We start from the raw sequence: 10,581 nt of genomic DNA, 5'->3' as shown, positions 1-10,581 counted from the left end.
CGCGCAGGCGCCGGGCGGGGCGGGGCCGCGGGGGGCGGGAGGCGAAGCGCCGGTCACGGCGGGCGCGATTGGCGCCGCGGGGCGGGCGCTGTGCGGGCCCCGCGCGGGCCTCGCGGGGCCGGGGCAGCGGGAGGGCCCCGCGGGGCCGGGGCAGGCGCCAATCCAGGGCCGCTGGGGCGGTGCCCGGTGCGGCTGCGGGGCGCGGGAAGGCTGCGGTCTGTGCCGGCAGCTGCCGTGGCATCGAGCCCGCCGTAGGTGTGCGAGGCGGGGCGGCGTTCCCTGAGCGTACATGGGGTATGCACATGGCTCGGGTGCCGTAACAAGAGTGTAACTTTGGCGCTGTAAGTTAAACCCCTTTTGGAAATAACTTGTTTTTGGAAAACATGCTCTATGCAGGCTGGGGTGCGGGCAGCTCAGGCTGGTTTGGTTTCGTTTGTATTATATTACTTACGAGCTCAGGATGGACAAAAGCCCTCCCCAATGGTGCCAGTAGGCTAGGACGAAGTCTACTAGCTCCATACTTTTATTATCATCAGACTGTGGTCATAAAAATACCCCAAACAACTCACAAAACCCATCCAAAATCAAAACAAGAAAATGCTGCTCCTTTCAATGTCCCGGATTGCTGTCAACTGCAAGAAGTCATCAATGCTTTCAGTGGTTGCGCATGAAAGATTACTCAGCCGTGTTGGCAGACAGAAGGTTGTGTGTCCTTATTTTAGTGGTGTGATTGTAAAAATTTCCCATCTCAAGTGTTCCATAAACTTTTTCCTTCATCTGAACCTTTTTGCTGTTCAGCAGGCTCTCTTGTGCTTCTAGGGTGGACCAATGTGCTTTAAACTACTATTCTGCTTGTTTCTTGATGTTCCAGAACACCCTTTTTTTTCATCCTAGTATTATTTTTTTAACAGTTTTGTTGATCTGTAATAAGTCAGACTTTTTATATGCTGTTTATGGCATGTATTGAAGGGAGATTGGATTGTCATCACTGGTCGCTCTGGTCCTTAGTGAAATTTGGACCTTCTCTTCTTCAGAATATGAAATAAGTGCAATGAATCAGTGCAATGTCACGCTTCAGAACCATGAAAGCTGAAGGAAAGAAAGCACAATTGTAATGAGTTATATTATTTTGCCAAAGTTATAATAAGCTGTAAAGTCAAACACCAAGAGATTAAGATACTCCATATTTAATTTGCTTTTCCACATTAGTTACTTTTATAAACATATAGGTTTAAGAAGACCTCTGCCAATTTGCCACTTTTGCTGCTTAGCAAATGGACTGGCAGATAAGATTTCTTCCTTTTCTGCTCATTCAGTGCAGATCCAGGTCTCATTTATTGCTGCTTGTTACCAGTCAGGCCTCAGGCTGCATATGATTTTAACAATTTAATGGATCTCCAGTCAGGATAAATTCTTTATAAGTTCTTTTTATTTTTTTTTTTAATAATGAGGGAAGGACCAATACCTAATTAATACCTGAAATTTTTAGTTCAAAGGTTACCAAGTTAATATTGGAAGGCTTTGAGAATACTGAGGAATGCTTTTGATGCTTGTATTCATAAATTTGTCCATGATACAGGGCAGGGAGTGTGGTGTAGTCTGCTGAATTCTCATGTAGTTTAAAAGACGCATCTTACATCTCTATAAACCAGGTAGATGTCATTCATCAAATGCATAAAGCAAAAAAAAACCCTTGTCATTCTTTTGCTTTTTAAAACAGACCAGGGTAGAACTCATTTTCGTTTGGTGGTTCCTTGAGCTAGTGTTTCAGGGTTTACCTTTCAATACAAACCCATTTTTAGTCTTCCACATGGATCTTTCCGAATTAACTTTTTGTTGTTGTTTTTTGTTTTGTTTGTCTGGGAGACTTCACCTCTCATGGATTTGGAGGAGGCTCAGAAATAGGCTTTATACTTAATGAGAGCACTGTCCAAAGATCAGATGACCTTAGGCCAGGTTTTCCACTTCTGTACAGCTCACCCCTCCCACCCCCCAAAAACAAACAAAACATTTGGCTGCCAAATCAGAACACAACACACAAATCTATCTCTTGTGAAACTCATGGTTTCCTTGTCACGTATTGCAGAGGTAAGGGCTGGAAGTCAGAGCTCTGTGAGATGGGCCAGTCAGTGGCTGGCTGTAGTTACAGCTCCTAATCTTTTTGTTTGTTTGTTTTATTTTGTTTTTGTTTTGAGAGAGAGAAGCTGAAATTCATTGTGCTGTGAATTCATCTTAAGTGCCTGAAATGACTATTTTTTTTTTGTTTGGAAATATGATCCTTAAACAGTCCTTGGTTTTTAGTCATCAGGAGGCTTGAATCATCAAAGTTTTTGTATTTTTTTCAATTGTTTATTTTTTCTTGTAAATCTAAGTAATATGGTCCTTGTATACACTGAAATCAGCATCAACTGTGTGAAAAAGTCATATAATCAGGGAATAATTGATATTTACAATGTTACTAGATACCTATATTCATAATAGATTTGTAACAATGCATTGCTTTGTATTTTCTTAAGGCAGTGTATGAATAGTGGGTATCAAATGGGATAGATATATTGCTGAAAGGAACTGCTGCAATGTGGTACCAAAGATGTATTTTAATCAGAGATGGGGTTTTTTTTTGTCTGCTTTTTTTCTGATGAGTGTATCTGGATTTTGTGGTTTAGCTCTAGTAATTGTGAAGTAAGTGGTGATACCTTGAGGACAAGTGTGAACCAGACCTGAGTATACAACCCAAGGTGCAAAGAAGGAGGTTCAAAAACCTCTACATTCAGGTAAAAATTATTTATCTCCTAGCTGTAGTTACACTTTGAAGTGAAGTCTGCTTAAGTGCAAAGGAACAATTTTCTTTTCCTTGAGAAGAAAGAAACAGGTTTAAAAATTTACAGAGTAATTAGATTTTCCAGTTCCCTTGACCTACATTTATTGCTGAGATTAGAAACTGCAATGTTCAATAACTATGTTCTGGCAAGTTTTATGTGACTTTCTTTGCCACTCTTAGTTTATTATGGTTAATAAAAAAGAAATATTTGCTTTGGAGGTACTTTTAGTGCTCTGCTTAATATTTGCTCTGGAGAGGAACAGATACCTCAGATCTTTTGCACCTCTTCAAATAGCACATCCAATTAATGACTTCATGTCAGGGAAACCAGTGTCTTTAGTTATTATTCTAGCTGATCATTTGCTCTGCCACATTTATAACGTTTTTTTTTTTTTTTGTTATTCAACAGCTAAACCAGCACAAAACCCCCAAAGTTCAGGAGCAAACAGTATCTTAAGAATGCATCCCTCTAGTGCTGCATAGCCTGGGCATTTGGAATGGTAGGTCCTCATCCAGCTGCTCTGAGGCCAGGTGAAAAGCTGCCTGGAGGTGCAGCCTTGTCATCATTTCAGCAGAAGCTGCAGTAACTGCAGTGCTGAGGCTGGAAAGGTTAACTGACTGCCAGACTGGTGAGCAGCTTTCCCCAAACTAGAAAAAAAGTCTTGAACATGTTGGAATATAAGAACATCTGGTTTACGGAAAATGTAAGGATTCATTGGGTTAGTTCTTATTTAAGTCGATTTACTCCACCCAGATACAATAGGAGGGAGTAGTGATTCTTCTGAGATTTTATATATTTGGCAGGAAAAAAATTACTTTAGGTAAGCAAGCAAGTGAGAACTGTGCCAAGCTAGCTTCCCTGCAGACTTAAAATATTATCTTTTTAATGATTTAGCAGTTATGAAAATGCCAGCATTAGTCTTAAAATAATTTTAAGCGCCAAAAAATATGCAAAAGGCTTGCCAATTCATACATGCACTCTCTTCTGGTAAACACTGAACAGGAAGAACTTTGAAAAATGGAGCACTTACATATTTCTAAATCATGCTGCTGCATAAAGAAGCTTTTATGAAGTAAGTCCCACATTATCTTTTCCCTTAGAGCCAGATTGTCACCTGGCTGTTGTCAGCTGCACTTTGAAGAGAGTACACATACATGCTCATTATAACAGGAGTTGCATTCTCCATCCACAGGGCTCCCTAATTTTCAGGTGAATCTGGACCACTGCTACAGATGCCAGCAATTTTTTTTCCTTTGGTTTATTGTTGTTGAACAACAGGTATGAACTGTATGCAATTACACTGTTACTGTCTGCCAGTCTAGCTTTATAATCTTGACTTTTATCAAAAAGTATAGTTTGCACTGCTTTGATGTCTGGTAAAAGTGACCCTGCCAGTAAAGATAGGGATTAATATCAAATGCTTATGAATGGGGATGAATAATAGTCACCATTTAATGAAAGGGGAAATCAATCAAATGCAATTATGTTCATTTGAATGTAGACATCTGAGCATGTTTCTTTTTTATATATTTAGAGAGCTGCCTATTTTTTGTGCTTTTTTTTGTGCCCAGTGAATTCTGATTGATTTAGATTTGCTTAAAATTGAACTTTTAGTAAAATAGAAAAAGTACTACTTTACATAACTGTTTAGCATATATTATTGGGCTTCTGTGATAAAGTTGTTTTGACAATACTCAACTTCATTCAAAGTACCTGAAAATTTTTTTGAACTAATACAAAATTATTTTATTTCCTCATAGAGACAATATAAAATATAAAGGATTTGTCCAAATTCCATGAAATAAGTTAGTAGAAATTAAGATCACTGTTAGGTATTTCAGATTTTCTGTAAGATTATGTAATTTTAGATTTGAGGTTAAGCTCCTAAGGCCATAAATCTTTGTTAATTGTATCTCCTGTTGTTTAGTTTTAAAGTCATAAATGTTCCTCCCATGAAAAGTGCATTTCACAATAGGGTCCTTATTATTTTCTCCTCCTTAGTTATGAACTCATTGCCATAACACTTTTTAAATTCAAGTTTTGATTTAATTCTGGTAGTAGATTACTTATAGTGCAAGTGGGTGTAGTTTGGAGAGACTATATGACTTACTTACAGGCTTGTTCAGTGATAAAGTTATGCCTTCTAAGTGATTGCAACGAAATCCTGATTTAAGTGCAAAGAAAATCAGAAGTGTGGCTCCATGAAGATTGTGATAGTATGGGTTCTTTGTTGAGCCTCATTCAGTTTCCTGGATAAAAAAAGGGTAAAATTTGTCTAGGTTATGAGGAGTTTGGCTTATTGGAAAGATAGGCCTTCACTTATTCAAAACTATGAAAATACCCAGATGGTTTTGGAGGTCTACCTGTGGTTAAGATGTTATCACTCCCGGGGCAGCAGCAAGCCTGTAATAAATACCATCTGCTCCAGTGTCCTGGTATAATGTACAGAGGAAATGGGACCATGAACTGAGTTGCCAAGAGATGGACACATGTTCTGTTTGGCTAAATCTGTGCAGTGTGTTTTCCAGCCATGGGCTGAGGGAAAGAGTTTATAGTGGCCTTACATCAAAACCATGCAGCTCTTTCTGGCAGAACCTACTCACTAGAAGCCAGGTTAATAATAAAAGGGTTGCTGTATTATTATCAGTGCATCAAAAATGGAAGAATAGAATGTCATTTACGCAATCTTCTTTCCTAATCTAACAAAAGACTTCTTGGCTAGACTTGGCACTCAAGTCTCATAGAACAGGTTATTTGTTTATTATGTTTATTTTGTTATGTTTGTGTAGCCAGGTTACAGACTATTTGACCCTGTCTGTTTCTGATATGACTTTACATAAATCTTGCAGAAGAGTTTGAATGACAATGCACATCTTTTTTGACTGTAGAAAAATGTAATTTGTGGCAGAAACATTGGGGGCTTGACCAAGGTTTTATGAGGAAATGTGCTAAATAGCAGTGGAAGTTATTTTGTTTACCTGTGATTTGAAGAAATACTTGAGATAATTACTAAAGGTAATTCCACATGAGCAGTAAACACTTATTAAATTTTGCTCTTATATCTGGTAGAATTTCAAAGGTAAATGGAAAAAGTGATTACTGCAAAGGTGTGGTGGCAGAGAGGGCAGTAAAAAACCCTGAGTGTTCCTCTCCATGCTTTCATCTGAAGATTTAATTCCAAAAGTGTTTAGACTTAATTCTAAGGGTTCTTGACCCTTATACATTTAGTCAGGCTTAACGTTTCTTGTTGGAAGCTCCCTTTAAAAAAGAGTAGATAATCAAATCATAGAATCTTTTAGGTTAAAAAATACTCCAAAATGCTGATAGATACGTACAACAGTATGGGTGGAGAAGATTTATAATAGGTAACCCACAAATTTTAATCATAGTTAGTCATTATCATCTTTATGACCCATTACAAGACTCTTAAGATTGATTATGGGCTTCTTGAAAACATCCAGAGGTGCAAGCTGCTCATTGCTCTGTTTCTACGGGAATTTTTGATGACTGAATGTGTTACTGGCTTTGGAACCAAATTGCAGTGGGGCCTGGTATTATCACTTATATTTCAGTGCTTTTGTTTCAGACTGTGGTTTGGCTACTGTTGCTAAATATATGCAGCAGAGCTGTTTGCAATTTAAGAGTTGAACCTCCTGGTGTTAAGAGGCCAGCAGAAGGTAGCATTTAAGCTGTGCCTGAGGGCTCTGCTGAGGTCAAAGGCACAGATGTGTGCCTAGTTTGTTTTTGTGCACAGAAAATCGTGCAAGGACAGTCTGTGGGCAAATGGAAGATTTGCATATAAATGTACATGTTGGTAGCAGTAGGAAATCACTCTGGTTGATCTTGATTTTAGCCTAGTGATTTCCATATGCGTTGGGTTCTGTTGCTCAACTGCTGAGCAGGTGGAACATGTTTTCTGTGTATGGCCAAAATAAAATGGTATTGGTATGGGGGATGGATTCAAACATGAATATGTTATTAGAGCTAGCCAGCTTCAACGTCAGTTTTACTGAAGAATTGTATTTATCTTGACAGATTGTATCCAGAAAACTTTCCAGTACCTGTGAGATGGAATCTGTGCTCAAGAAAGATCATCAGAATGGTCAGATGGTTGGAGCACTAAGACCCAGTAAGCTCCAAATTAGGAAAAGCCAAGCAGGGAATTTCTAGTTGCTACTCTGACAAGTGCACTGAGTGCTTTCCTTTATTGCACAATCCACATGAATTATTTAAATGTTTATATTTATTTAAATTTAAATTATTTAAATTGCATATTTTGATAACGATCTATTGAAACTTTTTCTTTTTTGTAAATATTTTTCCTCTCATACAAGTAGTATGAAAGTGGTCCACTACTTGTGTGTCAGTAGTCTTGAGATGCATTCACCAATTATAGAATTTTTCTTAATAGTAATTTCAATTTCCCAAATTTTAGGAAGATAGAAGAAAAAAAAATGCACTTATGCACAGAATAAAATCAACTTTTCCTCCTGGAGTTTCTCCAAAGTTAGCATATCAGGTTTTAGTTACTACTTTATAATAATTACTTTTTGCTTCCAGTAGAAGCTGAGTGAATGGTTACTGAACGTTGTCCTGATAAACAACAAATGTGGACAATTTCAAATCAAAGACTGGGGGTGTTTGATTCTGTAATTCAACTTGTCATTGAGCTGTCTGTTAACAGCTTCACATCTTTCAGTGCAATGAGGCTCAGATTTTACTATTGTCTAGGTAACAACTGTTAAAATATTGATGGCAGTGGTATTTACTGTAAGTATGCTGTAAATTAAAACCTGTTCTATTGTTACTGCTTGTAAAGCTGAGCTACAGTGGGAGTTGATCTGTCCATTGTTTTAATAAAGTTCCCTATTTCCTTGGTTTGGGATGAAATCCAGCTGTTTTGGATTCTTCCATAGAAAAAAAAATGTTTTCTATTCTGGTAATAAGTGTTTCTCAGGAGGAAAAGTTTTGTTATTGTTTTAGGATTTATCTGGTCTGCCTGTTGTTCATATTGATAGACAATGCCTCTTCAGATTATAGCCTTGTCTGAAGTCTGCTTTTTAAAAAATATTCTACCTTTGCTGTATTACTTCATTTGTTGTCCTATTAAATTAAATAAGTGATGCAACAAATTCTATCCTTCCATCATGCTTGTGCAAGCTTTGTAAGTTTACTTCACTGTCTGTATTACATAGAACTGTTCATGTAATCTTAGTTGAGTTACATTATGACGTTGTAGCTCTATCAAGATTTCCTAAAATATTGTTTTCAGCTTTATCTCAATGCTCCCTTACTTATGTGACTCTGCATGTGAGTTTTCAGGGATGCTGCTGAGTTCATCTCATTCTCAACAAGTCAAGTGGAGTGTAGAGGGCTTACAACGTTTTAGCAGTTTTATGCATATTTAAATTAAAATATGGCTTTATGAAGCTTCATTTTCCATTTAACATAAATTTTAATATTACTTTTTCTTGGGTAAAGTAGTAATAAATTATTAAAATTTCTGATTAAATTAAAAATGATTCTTCTGAGTGAGTACTTAATATTTTCACTGCGGAAAAAGGGTAGGTGAAAAAAAATGTAAAATTTCTTAAAAGACAGTGTATCTCCATAAATTACAGGTATATAAATGAAAACTCTGGGATAAGGGTTTAGGGTACACCTTTATTCTAGTTTTAGTAGCCAGTTTTAACATTTCTTCACAGGATGGAAAAGGGTGAATTTTCTTATGATTTTTTGTATTATTTCCTGAACCTTACTGTTACTATTTTTAAGAGTTTAGATAAGGCATCTTTATATAGGAAAGAAATTTCTGGCAATAGCAATGCATTACTGGAAGCATAAAAGATGTCACAAACAACCTTTTCTTTTTTTTTTTTTTTTCCTAATGAAAGTTATAGACCTGATTTATGTGGTTTGGTGTTTGTCACTCTTTCCTTCTGCCTGCATAATGAACATTAATCCTAGAGAAAGACCAAGGATCTCATGGATTGCTAGTATTAGCAGGAGGCTTGTAAGAATGATCCATCAAGGACAGTGCTTTACTACAGATCTTGTCAATTTGAGTTTTAAAGGAAATGAAGATATTGTGGTTTAAATTAAGTTGGAAATAGGATTTAGAATTTGACTGAGGACAAATCTAGTTTAGATTGGTTTGAAGGCATAGACTTCACAAGTCATATCCTGATTATGGAAATGCTAAAAGATCAGTTGTATTTGCAACTGCAAATTTGTTGCTATTCAACGTGGTGACATGTCTTTTGAAATCATCTATTAGACTCAAGATACTTGCCTTGAAATGTGGCTGAAACCAGATTTTGCAATTGAATGCTTGGAGTTTTTGCAAATGTTTTTCCCCTGATAGTAGGACCAAAAGTGCAGATAATTTCTAGAGATGCATTGTAAGTGGCACCGAACAAAGTCCACTAAAATAAATAAAAACTGACCACATGAATTAAAATTCTGTAATATAAATGGTGAGCATGTGCTTTTTAGATTTTATCTCTCTTTCCTTTTCTGATTTTTTCTGATTATCTCAAAGATTTTTCCTTTTATCTTTTCTTTTACCTTGGGAAGTGTTATCCTCTTTGTATCAGTTTTATGTAGTATTTATATCGAAGCTGCTGCCAGATGGACTTTGTCAAAGGTCTGTAAAGTCTTTTGGGCCTTTCATGTATGTGAAAGGGACCTGAATAGATCCAGTTGTGGAATTGGTATTATGCTGGGTAAGACTGTTGTGAGTTTAAAGTGTAGTGTTGCCCTAGTATTAAAGATTTAAAACCATTAAAGATTAAAGATAAAACAATTAAAGATAAAAACCATTTCATTCTAAACCTTGGAAAATGAGTAATAATTAGATATGAATTGTTTAGTGTTGACTCCAGTGGCATGCTTTCCTTGTTCAATGACACTGGTGCAGTCCCTTTTAACTATGAAGTAATGTCTGCCACTCGATTTGTCCCCAGTTGAACTCAATGTACAGGCTCTTACATAATAAAGTGCAAATAACAAAGAATGAACATGTAGTACAATTACTTTATTATAAAAATTTAAAATTGATGCTGACATTACCCGTTCTCAACAGTTTTTAAATACTGTGTTGTGTGCATTATACAGAGATGGTAGTTTATTTTAAGGTAAGATTGGTTCTTTCACTGTTTTTCCTGTTACAATGATTTTGATTCATTCAGAGAAACTGCTTCAGTAGATTAATTTCTAAAGGTACTGTAAAATTCGTTCTTATGTTAAGGATTGTAAACTTCTACAGATGTGGCCATAATTTTTCTGCCTTGGCAGATATTTTAAGACATCTTTCATGTCTATAGCTATTGAGCATTTTCTACATTATGAGCTTCAACTGGATGTACAATGTATTACCTCATTGCCATTCTTAGTGAATAAACTTTAAATACTAAACCCAATTTTAAATGTAAAATGATATAAAGAAACTATACTTTCATATATTTTGTTTTTGAGTAATATTTTATGAATCCAGCTACTTAAAAATGTTATTTCATCATAAGAACTCTGGAGCACCTGTTCAATGTGGTATAATAGAAACTCAAACTGGATGTTCTTTCATGTTTGACTTTTCATCTGAACCATTGGATGGCTCTACTTCATTGGCTGCTAACTAGTGCATACTCCACATTTTCTTTCTGCAACCACAAGAAGAAACTTCTTAACACACTGACCTTCCTCATTCAGACTTGGTAACATCCTCATCTAACATAACTTGAAACTCAGATTTGTGAGTAAT

At 36.5% G+C, this 10,581-nt stretch overlaps 1 long non-coding RNA gene across 1 annotated transcript; it reads left to right on the top strand.

Annotated features, from left to right (window-relative positions):
• Positions 1 to 179: 179 nt before the first annotated feature.
• LOC118697552 (uncharacterized) lies at positions 180 to 10,362 on the top strand. The gene is made up of 4 exons (XR_004981777.1): positions 180 to 341; positions 2,667 to 2,774; positions 3,231 to 3,321; positions 6,858 to 10,362. It is a non-coding gene; the product is annotated as an uncharacterized LOC118697552 (long non-coding RNA).
• The last annotated feature ends 219 nt before the right edge of the window (positions 10,363 to 10,581 follow it).

Source organism: Molothrus ater, chromosome 5 (genome assembly GCF_012460135.2).
Source record: "Molothrus ater isolate BHLD 08-10-18 breed brown headed cowbird chromosome 5, BPBGC_Mater_1.1, whole genome shotgun sequence".
Classification (NCBI taxonomy): Eukaryota; Metazoa; Chordata; class Aves; order Passeriformes; family Icteridae; genus Molothrus; species Molothrus ater.
The sequence above is the reverse complement of the archived record's forward strand: the minus strand, read 5'-3'. Positions and strand labels throughout refer to the sequence as shown.